At 35.6% G+C, this 16,505-nt stretch overlaps 1 protein-coding gene across 6 annotated transcripts in view; it reads right to left on the bottom strand.

Annotated features, from left to right (window-relative positions):
- ZZZ3 (zinc finger ZZ-type containing 3) overlaps positions 1–15,995 on the bottom strand; it is an 89,434-nt gene extending 73,439 nt beyond the window's left edge. For 2 of the 6 annotated variants that reach the window (XM_072974184.1, XM_072974188.1), the window contains exon 1: positions 15,859–15,995. The gene's annotated coding sequence lies outside the window, so the exon portion shown is untranslated. Of the gene's footprint in view, positions 1–1,086; positions 1,147–1,469; positions 1,593–15,186; positions 15,288–15,858 lie in introns of those variants that run through there. The other 4 variants (XM_072974185.1, XM_031683511.2, XM_072974186.1 and 1 more) reach the window with 3 other exon arrangements.
- Between the last annotated feature and the right edge of the window lie 510 nt (positions 15,996–16,505).

Below are 16,505 nucleotides of genomic sequence, written 5' to 3'. Positions count from 1 at the left end.
AGTTAACTACATTTGAAATTAACAGTACTATATACGAGAAGCCAGAAAAGTACATTTATAGTAGAGATATACCAATAAGGACCAATAATACTGAAGAGGCGCATTTCATTTTCTAGCAGGTAAAGGTATGGCTCTTAAGGGAGACGATCAGGCCACGATTACTTCTATCCCATTATTTTAGAACCTAACTATCATACTTCTTTCCTACCCTTTACACTATCATTGTGACCTAATCCAAGCTTTTGATGATTCTAGGCTAATCTCCATTTCTTCCAATTTATATCTAAAAATAGCTGACCTAACAGGAACCACACATTTATGAATATATACTATAAACAAAGCATATTTTTCATTTAAAAATTTCCTGGGAAAATTCAAGAAATTAAACTCTGTATGTACTGTAAGTATATTTGCCACCCTAATTTGTCATCAGTGGGTACTGTTCTAACTAAAAAAAAAAAAAAAATCACTGTATCCCCTTCACAAAAATTCACTGTATCCCCTTCATAAAAATCACCCAGAAAAGCATACAGTTAACAATGGGCACACACACCAAACAGCAAATTTCCAATCCAATGACTGACAGCACCCTCAGATTTAGCCCTGAAGATATATACCCTAATAGCTTTTCTGATACTTAGAGGAAAAAGAGTAAGGACTATATATATCTGATAACAAACTACAATTCTCTGAAGAGAGATTAACTGCTTTTATCTAGTACAAAAGGGAAAAGCATACCAACCTTAATAATTACCATATGATAAAATGAGATCATTGTGGAATGTTGTCAGTTTCCTTTTTCCAATTCAGGGGAGTTTCTAAACTCATAAGATACCCTCTTCATTTCTGAGCAGTTCAAATTTGTTAATAGGGTATTTTTAAACACAATGCAAAAACAAACAAATAACACACACACACCTAGTTTACCATTACTGGAGAAAGGATTTACAAATATGGCAGAGTAGAAAACTGGAATATATACTGCAGAGACTGGAATTGAAGGCATCAGTGTATATAGCCTGAACCTAAGCAAAAGGAAACATTAGAAACACAAATTGAAGTACATTCAGTAACAAAATAACTGACCTAAATTCTTCAAAATGTCCAGGTCAAGAAACTTGAGGAATTGTTCCAAATTAAAGGAGCCTAGAGAGACAGTATAATTAAATATAATGCATGATCCTTGATTTTAAATAATTAAATACAACGCATAATTCTTGATTTTAAAAGGGTATGAACGTAGTTAGGATAATTGACAAAATCTGACTAAGGACTATAAATTGGTTAACAGTATATTAATGTTAAATTTCCCAATTTTGATCATTATAATAACTGTGAATTATTTAAGAGGACATCCTAGTTAAGGAAAAAGTCTGGCAGTATACCTGGATCTAATTCACTCTATGAAACTATTACAGTTTTTCACTACCTGAAAATAAGTTATCCCCTGATTCTTCACCTTTTCTTACCAAGTCATTCCTCTTTCACAGTAAGCACTCTGAATTCCTTCAAAGTTTCTCAGACACTTCATCATCATCTGGTTAGCTTCTCTCAACACATTCAATTTGTCATTTACTGTTCTTAAAATGCAGCTTTCAGAAGCAAGGCCAACATTGTAAATTTGCTCTAACATGGAATACATATTATATCCCTTATTATGGACAGAATCCTATTAATACACCCTCGTATTTCATTTGTTTTGTTTTTTTCCTGTAAACCACTCACGCTGTTGGCTCTCTGAGATTATGCAAAACCAAACTCCTAAAATTCTCTCTCAAATTGCTAGTTCTTCTTCCAAATGCAAAGGTTTCTCTTCTCAGTGGCCACACCGTTTACATACCCCGAAGCTTTTAATCAACATTTCTCTCCTTCCTTTGAAACTCCCATCATTAATCTCCATTTCCTTCTAGTTTTCCTCCTACCTCTGAGATAAATTTTCCAAGATATTCCCCCTCCATTTTCTCAGCAACTGTGACTCCTCCTCTCTGTTCCCCACAAAATACACATGTCTCTTTCTGATCCTCTCCCCACAGGTAAAATTATAACTCGTTCAGATAATTTTAACCTGTAAACACTTTTATACAAATTTCCAGCCCCATTTCCTACCTACCGCCAAAAAATTCTATGTCAATAATCTAAATGACAGATATCTAACCACCCAAACTAAAAAACTTTGAGACATCTTAACTCTCTCCTTTTCCCACCAATATACAATCAATAAACCCTACTTATTCTGCTTCTGAAATATCTTGAAAAAAACCTTCTACTCTTTCTGTCCTATTGTTATTGCTCCAGGTCAGGCCATCATCACTCCACTTAAACAACTGTAATAGCTTAGTCTCCCACTGCAATCTATTATTTACTTGTACTTGTTCACAAATACATGTCTTAAAAAACACAGCCCTGACTCTGACTTTCAGTTCCCTAATTAAAAAAAAAAAAAAAGAAAAAAAGAAAAATGCAGTAACTTTCACCCATCTTTAATTCCTGGAAGACTCTTCTTCCTCAAAGCCCAATTCAATGACCCATCAGAATTAATTGCTCTCTCTCTTTTATTTCCATAAGGCTTAATTCTTCTAGCATAGCATTTACAATGTATAGTCTGATATACCTGTATTCCTTACATGACTACATGCTCCTTGAAGGAACAGTACAATCATCATTTATTCTTAGTACAGTGCCTTAAAATTGGTGAAATGAATAGAATTCTGCTCACAGAACTCTTCAACTGAATTCTATACACAATGATGCCCCTTGGAAACTCCCTCATCAGGGAAAACCTCTTGAGACCAAGTGACATTTGAACCTAAGAAGCGAGGGAACAAGCATGCAAATATATGAAAAGAGTATTACAGGAAAAGAGAACAAGTACAAAAGCCCTTTTACCTGGAAAGTGTTTTAAGGGAGATTTAATCTGCTCACCCACAATTACTGAGCTATATTAATCAGTGTCATTCCTCACCTTACCCAGAAAAACAAGAATATTCTTAGTTTATATGAAACTTGCCAACTTATTAACAGAATAAAATGTGTAAATTGAACTTAAAAGACAAGTTTTTTAACTTGTTAACTACTCAATATTATTTTACCAAAATGGTCTTCTCTATACCCAAAAACAGTTATAGACATCAAGAAACAGCAATGCTACATTGCTCTAAGTAATTCATTAGAACTAGAGATCTAAATTTAATCAAACGAGATGCTCTTTACCAAATAACAATCATGGAACAGTTTCCTCTTTAAATAGAGTTGTCTCCCTTCCAGTATGAAAATCATTCTCCTAAATATAAGGGAAGTAAAACAGGATTTGAGTAGTTCTCATTATTTCTCTCCAATCAATAGGCCTTTCTTCCTTACTGATCTTGCTCTGAATTTAGCTAAAGCCCTTCTTGTTGTCTTAGGCATTTTTTGCAAACTTTAACTCATTCAGAGCTCTAGCCTCCCCACACTCTGACACATGACTTTTTTGAATTAACCATCAGTTATATACCATTAATAATGTGGGTATTCTTGATAAGTTTTCTTTTGAAGTCTAATGGAAATTACTTACGTGGAAGTCACATTTTCTCAAGATGACTCATTATTTTTCTCCTCTCAGTGGAAATTTTTTGTAATTTTAATAACATGTTTCATTTCTAAGTGCCTTCTATCATTATATATTGTTTATACCATCTGTGGTCATTATCAATCTTTTTTCTGAACTTTCAAAAGCCTGCTTTTCTGTGAATTCCTACCTCATAATATAAAAGCCAAAGTGACACAGTCACTAACTTCTGATTCCCATGATTTCCATTTCTATCTAGGAGACAAAAAAAGAATAGGCTTTTGGAAAAGCATGGGCTTTGAAGTCAGACAGATATTTGCTCACCACTTACTAGCTGGGTAACAAACTTCCCTGAGCCTCCATTTCAATAGAAATAAAATAACAAACAGCATTTACTGAGCACCTATTTTATATAAAGTACCTTACATACTCTATATATAAGGAGAAAGTACTGTATCATTTATACTGAAGAAAACAAGGGCTTAGATATAAGCAACTAGCTTAAAGTTACAGAGCTTCTAAGTGCTAGAGCCAGGACTTAAATCCAGGTCTGATTTCAAGCCCACATTCTTTTTGCTACAACACAAAGAGAGTATAAAATGAGCCCACTTGCCCAAAATGTTCAATAATGGTTAATTCCATACACCCCTCACTGTTCTTTGTTGGTCAGAATCAATTTCATACCAGCAACTTTCTTCATCTTTTAGGAGATGAAACTGCCAGCAAAAAATTTATCAAAAGCTCTGATAATCTTTACTATTAGTGTGCTGTTTAATTAATCCAGTTAATTACATTAAAAATTCTATCATAGTATGCCAAGTATAATTTCCAGACATTTTTGTGTTCGAAAAAAAGCCTTATATGCAATCATAAAAAACCCATGGATAGAGACATAAAAAGTCAAGTAGCTGAACTACCTTATTCAGTATAATGTGCTACTCATCCTCCAAATTCTTAAAACATATTATGTAGTGAAAAAGCTTTTTTTAAAAAAGAAAAAACTGTAATTCTTATGAGTTATTCAGACCAAGACAACAGAAACGCTTACCAGAGTTTTCCAGAAACCAAGCCACCACCAAACAGACAAGAGTTTTGTGTTTGTCCATATCATCATGGAACTATAATTTCTCTTAATTGTCTTCACTTTCTCATTTCTTCTTCATACATTCATTAGACAGTGAATAGCCAATTAAGCGAATGAAAGAATGTTTCCTAGGCCTAAACACTACCATTCACATCACTTTAAATCCTGCCAATAGAGTAAACTGATCTCAGTGAACAGAAATTAACAGCTAGGATACTAACTTTTTTTTCTTAAAAATAAATTTTAAAAAAAAGTTTATGAATTACGGTTTATATATAGGTTTTTACTAAGTTGTAGTATGATACTATATTGCAAAACTTCTAAAATGCACCAACTGATTTTTCAAAATTCTATAGCAGGCTGAAGGAGAGAATGACTTAAAAAAAAGTGAAAGAAATTTTTTTGGATTAATGGAAATATTCTAAAACTGGACTGTGGGAATGGCTGCACAACACTGTAAATTTACTAAAAAAAATCACTGAATTGTATACTTAAAAAGAGAATGTAACTCTGAAAACCTCAAAAACAATTTGTCATTGATAAGGTGACCAATATGCTCCTTACTTACATTACTACCTTGAAATTAATGCCATCATTTGATTATTCTGCTAATCTGCATGCTTACTTGAACTGAACCGTAAGTATCGTTTCAGCACATCAGGGCCTCTATGTACTGAACAACAATTGTGGTCCTCTTTAATAAACAAATATAATTCTTGGATATATGACACTTACCATTGTGCAAAAATTTAAATGAAACACTAACCAGTAAGAGCTTGCTTTACTAAATTTCCATGCAAAACAAAATGTATAAGGAGCAAAGAGTTTGGATAAACAACACCTTGATGAATAAATGCGATTTAAATATTCAAATCATAGCTACTTCCAGTTGTTTCTGTGTATAAAACATAGTATTTTATCAAAAACAGTACTTGAACATAAGACCTGGAAGAAATTCAAACACCATTGTAAAATGTGATAACAAAAATTCATTAGAATATATAGTGGTGCTGGAACAAGGAAGGACACATATATGTATGCATGCACATAAATGGCCCTGATAACACCTCAAAATCCAAAAGTAGAGTCTGAATGCTTAAGTTCATAACTCAAACTCTGCATCCAATGCTAGTGTAACACTCTGTAAAATACTTAACCTCTCAGCTTCAACTTGCTCATTTGCAGAATAAGGATAAAAGTAAACTTCCTTACAAGGTTGCTGTAGGACTAAATGATAATGAATACAGTATTTATGTTATCTAGTACACAGCAAATGTTCAATAAATTTTACTTTATTAGTATTACTTTTATAATACTTATGAAAATCATCTAGAACAGCCCTTCACAATGCTCAACATACATTCAAACCTCCTGGGAGTCTAGTTAAAATGAGAGATACTGTTATTCAGAAGGTATGGGTGGGGCCTGAAATACGCATTTCTGACAAATTCCCAGACAGGTGCCATGGAAGGACACTTTTGAGTTACAAGGATGGTTCTCAAGCTCTCTCATACATCAGAATCACTTGGAAGGTTAGTTTAAAACAGATTTCTAGGTTTCACCCCAGAGTCTGAGAGAATCTGCATTTTTAACAAGATTCCCAAGTGATAGTCCCAGAACTGTATTTTGAGAACTAATGCTCAAAGGTTCTCAGCTAGGATGTACATCAGAATCACCTGTGGGTGGTTTTGTTTGTTTTTAAATGTAAGTGCCCCTACTATACCCTAGTAATGATTCTCAAAGTGTGATCTCCTGACCTATTCAACTGACATGCATTGTATTTAAAGACTAAAAACAAACAAAACTTTATGATGTATGCTGAAGTTTGAGAATCGCTGCCTCAGAGTTACAAATGAATCAAAATCTGCTTGCTGAAATTTTTCTGACTACAGAAAGAAAAGTACCTACCCATAAATGTGGTTTAGGTCAAACTGGAAAATGTCCTGACTCATTCATCAAGAACAGCATTTATTCAAATTTAGTGATAACTCCATAACCTTTACAAAAGTCAATTACTGTCTCTTTCACTCTTCATGACTTATTCTCCTAAAACATAATACCCAAAGTCAAACATTTAAAATCTCCAGGCAAAAAGAAAACTTTTTTAGAAACTGGTGTCTAAATTTCTGCATAACATTTAATTTCCACAAAAGCTCAGCAAATGAAAATCAGTAGGGTCCAAAATGTACGTACATCCAAGACATGGAGGCAACCTAAATGTCCATCAACAGATGACTGGATGAAGAAATTGTGGTATATTTACACAATGGAATACTGCTCAGTGATTAAAAAAAGACTAAAATAATGTTATTCACAGCAACATGGATGGCCCTGGAGATCATCATTCTAAGTGAAGAAAGCCAGAAAGAGAAAGAAAAATACCACATGATATCACTCATATGTGGAATCAAAAAAAAAAAAAAAGAAAGAAAGGAAAAGAGGACATTAATGAACTCATCTATATAACAGAAAGCCTCGCAGACACAGTAAACAATCTTATGGTTATCAGGGGAAAGGGAGCAGGAAGGGATAAATTTGGCTGTCTGAGATTTGCAAATGTTAACTACTACATTTAAAAATAGATAAAAAAGCAAATTTCTTCTGCATAGCACAGGGGGCTATATCCAATATCTTGTAATAACCTTTAATGAAAAAGAATATGAAAACGAATATATGTGTGTGTGTGTCTATATATATATATATATATGTCTATATATATAATGCATGACTGAGACACTATGCTGTACACCAGAAATTGACACATTGTAACTGACTATACATTAATAAAAAAACAAAATTTAAAAAAAAGTAGGCACATGTCGCTCTTAAATTATTCTTCAACAAAATAATTTTAACAGCTACAGGCCATTTATAATATCCTGGCCCTAACAATTATTGACTGACAGCAACCAAAGTTCATTTATAAAGGAAATTAAACGTATCTTCCAGGTGGACCATCGGACTTATGTGACAGAAGAATTATGTGCAGGAACACAGTAATAAATCTTTCCTATGCCTTTCTCTAAAATTAAGAAGGTGGAATGGAGTGGTAGGAAAGAAAGTACAAAGGGAGAATGTCTTGTAAGAAAGTTGCCCTTACACTTGAAGCCAGCTTGAAAGGGGATTCTAACTAGGTACAGCTGACTCCCAATTTTTTAGTAGCCTATAATTTGATTTATCATCTGCACACCACAATGTTATACTATTCACAAATACAACATAAGCATTTTTAAAGTAAAATGACTTAAACTTAAATCGGGACTTTTCCTGAGAGAGGAGGGAACCAGGGGTGGGTATTCATAACATTCTTTGAAATAACAGAGGCTACCACAGAGTAGCTGTCATAAAAATTAGAATGGGAATCGCTGCTTGAAAGGAATTCGAAGAATGAAAAGAAAGCTGCCAAGTCATAGGATAAAAGCCCAAAAAGCCATTAAACAGTCAGGAATGCTGTACCGAAGTTTTCAAAACAAAATTTCTAAGTGGGAAGAAAAAAGAAAGAAAGGGGAAAAAAAAAAAAAAAACCTGAGGTACTCTTGTAGGCCATCAATGACAGAAATTAAAAGTACCCTGTTCGCGCAATTATTATTAAAACACAAACTGGGTCCATCACACAATCTGAAAGAAGGAAGGTTTTTCTTTGATGTTCTCTTCTAAGAGTTCCTGAAAACTATGAATGCCATGAGGAAAATGTCTAAGTCAAAGTGCTGAGATCTCCAGGTAGAGACTGAGTTCTAGGATTTCTCGGGTTACTCATGTTAAAACAAGATTAAAAATGCAATAATATTTATAGGGAAGTTAAAGTTCAAAAGCACACAAAATTGTTCTATAGGACTAGACATTAAAATACTGTTTTCTCACAGGCATGGCGAGCTAATGACCAGACTACAGCACAAGACAATTTCCGGCGTTTGATAATGTTCTAAGTAATGATTACACAGGTGTGTTCAAACTGCGAAAATTCACTGAACTGTACACTCAGGAGAACTTTCTGTATGTATTAATACGCTAATCACATTTACGTATTTCTTAAAGCAGGGAGAAAAAAAGGAAATTTCTCATGCCACTGCAAAACAACATTTAAAATTGTGTTTAGTGGAGACGTTCAGATTAAGAATTACAGATTTGGGGTACGGAGTAAAGAGTTAACATAAAGAAGTATTACAAAGCTCCTCAAGGGCTATCAGTAGATACATCTCACAAATTTACACACACCCGTCTCAAGAGGAAAAAATCTTGGTACCTTCCTCTATAATGCAACCAAACTAAATTTCACTCTATTTATGAAACACAAAAATCTGCTTCTGATGGAGAAGTGTATGTAAACTGCAGAATGTACTTTCCTTAAACTTCAGTCCAGTTTAAAAAAAAAACACAGTAACTAGCAAGGAGGGTAAATAAGTGCCATAATACAATTGCTATTCCTGGACCACTTCAGTGCCATTTTGAAAAATCAGCTCATCCCTATGGGGCAGCAGAATTTTGGTAGAAATAAAAGGTATCAATTACAGTCCAACCCCTATATATCTCATCCCAATCCAACACAGAAGGAAATTTCATCACATCAAGTTCTTCACCAGCAATTCTCTTTATATCCTCCCCAAGCACAGGACACACGTGTTTTCAAATATTTATTATGTTTTCACACAAAGTTAATATGGTTTTTCTACCTAGCATTAATGCAATCACACCAACCTGTAACTAACATAAAGTGTTAGTCAATATTTAATAAAATAATAGCTTTGGAACCGTTACTGTTTTTAAATGTATGTAAGTATAAATATCTCATTTTAAAAATTATTTTATTATCTTTAATAATTATTTCATAAAGGAAAAAAAACACACCTTCATAAGCAATAAGAACTTTAAATTTAAAAAGCTCTCCTTAGCACATATGCCCTCACTAATGCACACATGGAATTTCTTAGATTATTCATTCTTCAATGTCAGTAAATGCACCACATTGCTATGCCATTCTTAACAGCTGAAAAATGAAATGAACTGTGACTCCAGAACTGAGTCCTAGAACTAATGAACACTTTTCAATTAAACATATCAGAGGCATCTAATGTCAAGCTGCCTATAACTATTTAGTAAGAGAAACATCTTAAGCACAGATCCCAAACTGTTGTTTATTTCTCTAACTCCACAAAATCTACTAGTTTTTCTCTTCACAGTCTCTAGTACTGTACTCCTAAGTAGTTTCATACTTTGTCTTTCAAGAAAGGAGAAATTGTTTCATTTAATCGTACTAAATTCTGACGTACAGGAAAAAGAGTATTTCAAGTTTTGGTTAACAAGAAAAGGAATTATAAAACATTGTTTTGTACAGAATGAGCTTTTATTATCCTCAAATTATAAAGTGCTTTTAAAAATCAATAAGAAAACAAATACCACAATAAAAAGAGACCAGGGCAAATTATATTACACATGCCATAAGAATCATCTAAAAAACAATACTTTTTTTTTAAGTTTGGGATTAAAAATAAGCAATATAAAATATAAGCATTTAAAATGTAAAAATGAAACAGAAAAACAAAGAAAAAATAAAACTAATAAATACTTGAGACAATTAAGGATTTGCAGGCAAACATTTAGATTCTCACTTCACAAAAATGCCAGACAACATAAAAAGTTAAATTTATTTAAATCTAACTTAGAAAAACTAAAATAAATAGTATTAAAATCAGTATTATTTATTTATTATATTTCTAGAAAAGGAATTTCAGAAGATCAAGAGTAGAGTAAAAAAAATTAGGTCAAATGATTTGATTAATTTTAAAAATTCTAATTATCTTGAAAACTCACAAAAGAAATACATCTATTAAGCATGTTTCACCTTAGTAGTAATCTAAGAAAAAAAGTGGTATATGACTTACCCCCATTACGTTTTTATAAACAGTTAATGCTGACATATAGAGCAACAGTCACTTCAATATGAATAAAAATTGATCCTTTTGACAAATACTGTATCACTGTGTTTTAAGAGACTTTAAAATGTACCTAAAAATCATATATGCAATATACAAGATAATACTATATACAGGAAACACTTTATGTATAAATGTTCTTCACAGTTATTTATATATGCAAAAAAGTAGAACAGAGAATCATTTATCTACACATGGAACACCATACAACCATTTATAATGATGGTTATGAAGACTGTCAGAACGAGAAAATGTTACCTAACATTAAGTTAAAAGCAGGATGTGAAATTAAATGTTTTATTGGCAAGTAAAGATATATTCTTAAATAATGCAATACATCAAAATGTTAATATGGTTACATTAATTCTCAAGATTTAAAATCCTCAAACTCATCATTAAAATCATTAAAACACACACAACTACACACACTTAATACCTACATCCAGTGCTGTCTACCATCACTCTACCACTGAAGAGAGCACGAGGTTTAAATTAACATATTAAAAGAGACTCTAAAGGAAAGCAAAGCAACAAAGAAAATCTATTACAAATGAAACATTTCTCACCTCAGGAAACAGCTGTGCTAAGGATGGAGACTCTATTAGAGTTCAAAACTTTAAAACTGATTCACAGGTCATTTACTAATTCTAATTATCCGATATGAAAATTGGTTCATCAACAAATGTGCTAGTCTTGAGCAAACTGGTTAATTATTACTGATATCAAATATTAAATGTAAAAAAGTCTTACTTGGGAGGTAATCCCTTGAAATATTAAATAAGAAGATAAATAGATAAAAGCAATAAAATAAAGGAAATTCCATACACAGCAGCACCATTTTTTTCAGTATCATATGAGCTCCTCATGAGTTTTCTAGAAAACTGAAACGAAATAAAGCTTTGAAAACATTTACTCTTATAAGAATCTTCTAAAGACACCAATTTCTTACTCCCTTAAACACAGTATATCGAATAAAACTTTATTTATGATTTAAATCATCATTGTGACACACCATGTAACTATACTGCTCTACGACACTGTGATTCTCTCAGAAGTTAGTGACTACAGGACTGTTGTCTCCAAGTAACAGCCTTAAAACGCTATTCTTCAAATTCCACACACTTTTTAATAGCTCTTCTCCAATAGCCTTGAAATAAGATGACATTTCAGATGTCAGTGTGCCTAACTCTAATGGCCAACCTTGTAAATTATAATCTGTGGGCTAAAAAAATCAGAAAACCAACCCTGTTAGGGTTGCAAAATTTTAAGTTACTTACTACAATTAGTCATTTCTGAATAAAGCTCATAGGCTTATCATACTTGGTTACAGTTAGTTTGAAGCCTCAGGATCCCTGCTGAATGGCTGAAATTGCTATCATTCAAAAAATGTTTAATTACTGACTGTAACATACACACACACACACACATACTGGAGTTCCGGAAAAAACAGTAATAGTAACTTAATAGTTTGATAGCCTCCTCAGGGAAAGTTATTCATTTGTCTCTGACCAGATAAAGATTACCTACGTAAATGAGAAAGAACAGCTGAAAATTAAAAAAAAAAGGGGGTTAGGGAGGTGTGAGTAGGACAAATTCAAATGAAACAGCAAAATTCATACTGCATTATTTTGGAAGACTTGGGACTTTGGGAAATAGTTACTGATAGTGTTTTTTAAAATTTAATTACAGTAGTTAACAGAAATTTGCTCTACAGTGTATATCACATATATATTAAATAGTACTTTAAAAATGAAGACCTCCAGCAAATATTCCTTGTACTTAAATTGAGACTGAATTTTCATATAAAATAGTAGACTGTTTAAAAAGCACCTGCAACATACTTTCATTGATATTTCTGGTGAAGTAATTTACCAAAATCTGTCTTGGACACTGGTTCAGGAAGAGGCAAGAAATACAGCGTATATTCTTCATATAATTGAAATGTAACATAGGCATTACACTATACATTTTACAAAGTTACAGGTCTATGGAAGTTAGCACTGTGTCAGACATTAAGGAAGAAATCCAAGTGAGGGCATTATGTTATCACTGTAGTTAATATCCTCTGATCACTGAAGCTCACTGGCTCTCACAGATCACTTCTATGACAGTAATAACTGAGAAAAGGAAAATAAAATTTCTTGGTTATTAAGTTTTACTCAAGCAAAACTCAAATCGCATAAGATACAAGATACATTTGTCTTCTTCTTGGATTTTCTCAGTACATTTCTACTCAGTACCTGGGTATTTTAGCGTCTGTAGAAGTCTGATAATTCCCAACGTCCACTACCAAAAACAATATATAAAACAAAGTTGAAAGAATAAGAAACATATATTATTGCAAGGATCAGATACACAAGTGAACTACCAAAGGCCCAATTTCCAAGCAAAACTTTGTAAATACCTTTGCAAAGGCCCTTACAGAATTATGACCTTTGAATCCATTGTCATTTTCACATTCCTACTTCAAAAAATAATAATAAAATGTATTCAACAAGTTACTTAACAAGAGGGCTGTACCTAAGTAAATAATTCATAGTTTCTATTAAACAACTTCAGTTGCTGATGTTTGACAGATGATATCAAGCACTTTGGGGAATGGACTGAAACCTGTTTTTAAAAATTATTTAAGAGGAAAAAATTTCCTCACATACTGATTCCAAATTCTAGTCAACTTAAGCATTCCTCCCACTATTATGAGCTGCCTGTTTTCGGACCATGCCCCTGTCAAACTTCTACCATCCTTTCTTTTCTCTGCAACTTCTCCAATTCCCATTTCAATATCAACCTACACAATCCCATGTCTCCTTTTCCTCTTTCCCAAATCATCTCTCAATACTCTTATTCTCCAACATTCCTCCTTGAACTATTACAACAGAAAACACACTGACGAAGAAGAGTGGACACTTTTTTTTTTTGACAAGTCTTATAGATAATACTGCTGGTAGGCTGGGGGAGAAAAATAAAAGAAACAATCACAAAATGCTGCTTTGCAACTTTTGAGTACATGTATGTTTGTATTAACTACTGATGTATCTACCACTCTTCAGTTGAACTCACTAAATTACATGGTCAGAACTATTTAATTAAGTTGATAACTTTAAACTTCAGGAAAACGCCTATACACATAAAGTTTAGAATATTTAAGTATCATAAAATATAAACATATCAAAATAAGTGTAAATACACTGCATAAATATTAAACAAAAAAATTTAAAACACAGTGATAAAACATTTCTTTAAATCGTATTTCACATGGACTTTATTTTTGTGCAAAGGTACCAGCATACTAAATCTCTTGGGCAAAAATAATACTATCATTCAAGATATTTTCACAAAACTATACCACCAAAAAAAATCTGTGCAAACAAAAACAAAAACTAAGCATGTATGCATGAGTCAAAAAACAGGTATATATCACGAAATAAAATTACAACTGAGTAGAAAATTTTTTTACTGATTGCTAATGTTGTGATAGTGTAGACAGATCTTAAAACAACACCCCTCCGTTTCCGCCTCTTCGTTAAAAAGACAAATCATGGGAAATATCTGGAATAATACACAACTACCGCTAAGAGTGGTTACAAAGATTTAAAGCTTTAAGGCTGAGAAAGGCAACTTGGTAAAATGTAACAGGAAGCATTTTACTCTATTTCCCTCTGTACTAAGTGCAGAGGCAAACAACACTTTCGTAGTTAAAAAACTGAATGGATTACCTAGTTATCTGATCAGTTTTGTAATTAACCTACCACTACGAATCCAAAGACTGCTCAAAATACGAATAAAAAAGTATACTATAAATCATTTTTGGTAAAACATTGGCGATTTGGAGAAAATCTAGTCTTGTGTCAAACTAATTTAAAGAAAAACTGAACTAAATTCTGATATCAAAGTTTTTGAAGAGAAGTTTGCCTTTAAATTTGACTTAAACCGTTCCACTACTACCTTAAATACGTAACCTAAAACAATCATCCCTGAACAACAAAGATGGCAACCTCGTAACAATAATCAAAAATCTTACCGATAACTGAGTTAATAGGCACATACAAAAAGATTAAAAGAACGATTTTATTCTGACATTAGGTATTTGTCAGAGACATTAAGGCTCCCTCCAAATACTCCCAAAAGTTATCGTAAATACAAAGTAAGTTAGAGTGATGAGGAAGTTATCAATGACCAAATAAACGGCAGTAAATGATGCCCAGAGAGAAGAAATGGAACGCTATTTTAAGCGTCTGAGAAGGGCCAGTGGAGAAAGGTACTGCAGCAGAAACAAGCGACAGAATGGTTAACAGGTCTGGAACTCTTCAGAAAATGGCAACAAGGGGAAAAACTGACAAGAACGTCTGAAAGTAAGAGGAACGGTATCCAATGGAATCGTCACGTCTGTGCGAGCACGGCTCCAGGCTTCCAGTGAGACGGGGGAACTATCACTGAGGAGGGAGAAAGAGCCGGGCTGAGGGGTGCATTCGCTTCTGCAGGTCGCGGAACGCCCGCAGGGGGGTGGGGAGGAGGATCATGTCGCCTCAATTGGGTCAATGTATTCCCTTCAGGTCTAGAGGGAGCTGACACAGCACGTCTCTCGGCACCAAGAGGCACGTGCCCCCGGCCCCTCCCTAACAACTTGCCTTGTAGAAAGAGTTGCGAGTCCCAGGCCCCCGGAACCCAAGGCTCCGCCATCCAGGACAACTGCTCTGCCAACAAGGTCCCGCGAGAATCGGGAGATCTCGCGATACAAACCCAGTAGCATCTCGCGAGTTTCCTCTAGAACTAACATGGCGGTGCAGAGAAATCGGTATTGCGGCACTTAACAAGTGCTTCATTAACGAAGAGAACGTGAATAACAGAGAAAGAGCAGAAAGTCTTTTTCGCCTTCTATTTCTCTTCATACCCTCCAAGCCGACATAAAAAGTGGTAAACAACGCTAAAAAAATCTCCGACGACCAAGGTTACATTACAGAGACACATATCTCACTGCCTCGGCCAGCCTCCCAGACTGTCACGTGGAAGCGGATTCTCAGCGTGCCGGTCACGTGGACCGCTACTGAGCGGGCGCGCGCCCGACGCAATCCTCAGAGCCCTCCCCGCCCCCCTTTTGCCCGCGCACACGTGCGCGCGCACCCCCGCCCCACGTGGGGGCTTCGCCGTCGCTGCCGTCGCCGCCACTGCCTCCAGCCCACCCCCTCCTAGCACTCCGTTCCAAATCCGGGTCCCAGAGCCGATCGTCCCTAGACTCCCTCCTCCTCCATTCTCCCTCCCCCGCATCTGGCCCCCACCACGTGCCCCGAGCGCCTGCTCACCTTTCGCGTGAGGTCGGGCGCTGCAGGCCACTCCGGGAGGCGCCGCCGCCGTGGCCGCTCTCCGCCCCCACCACCGCACTGGCTCGGGAGGCCGCCGCCGCAGGAAGCTCGACAGCGGCGCCGCGGCGCTTCCAGGTGGGTCCCCGCCTCCCGTTCCTGCCACTTCCCGCAGCACCAGCGGCTCCTTCCGGTCCCCTCCTTTCTCCTCCTCGCTGGGACGGGCGGGCGGCGGCGGCTGCAGGCGCGCTCACGACACCGCCTGCTGGTAACCGCGGCCGATGCAGCGCCGGCGCGCCGGGGGCTGTCGAGGTCCGCCCCCGCAGTCCGCTCCCGCCCCTGGGCAAGGGTTGGACTTCTGAGAGCAGGACGCAGTCCATCCCCTGCCCAGTATAACTGGGCCCTACCCACGGAGGAAAAGCGTCCCTGTACCTCCGCTGTTGGAAATCCTCATCCCATTGTGCCCCTTGAGGGATTGTACACCCTGTCTTCCTTAGCAGTGTGGTCTAAGGTAGAAAAGTATGAGTGTGTGTATTGTATATGCTCCTGCCTACTTCATCTCCAATCACTTAGCCCCCTCGCTCACCTCTTGCTTTCCGGTTGTCCTACAACACGCACGCTCAGTCTGCTTCAGGACTTTGCGCTTGCTG

This window comes from Vicugna pacos, chromosome 13, assembly GCF_048564905.1.
Source record: "Vicugna pacos chromosome 13, VicPac4, whole genome shotgun sequence".
NCBI classification, from domain to species: domain Eukaryota; kingdom Metazoa; phylum Chordata; class Mammalia; order Artiodactyla; family Camelidae; genus Vicugna; species Vicugna pacos.
The sequence above is the reverse complement of the archived record's forward strand: the minus strand, read 5'-3'. Positions and strand labels throughout refer to the sequence as shown.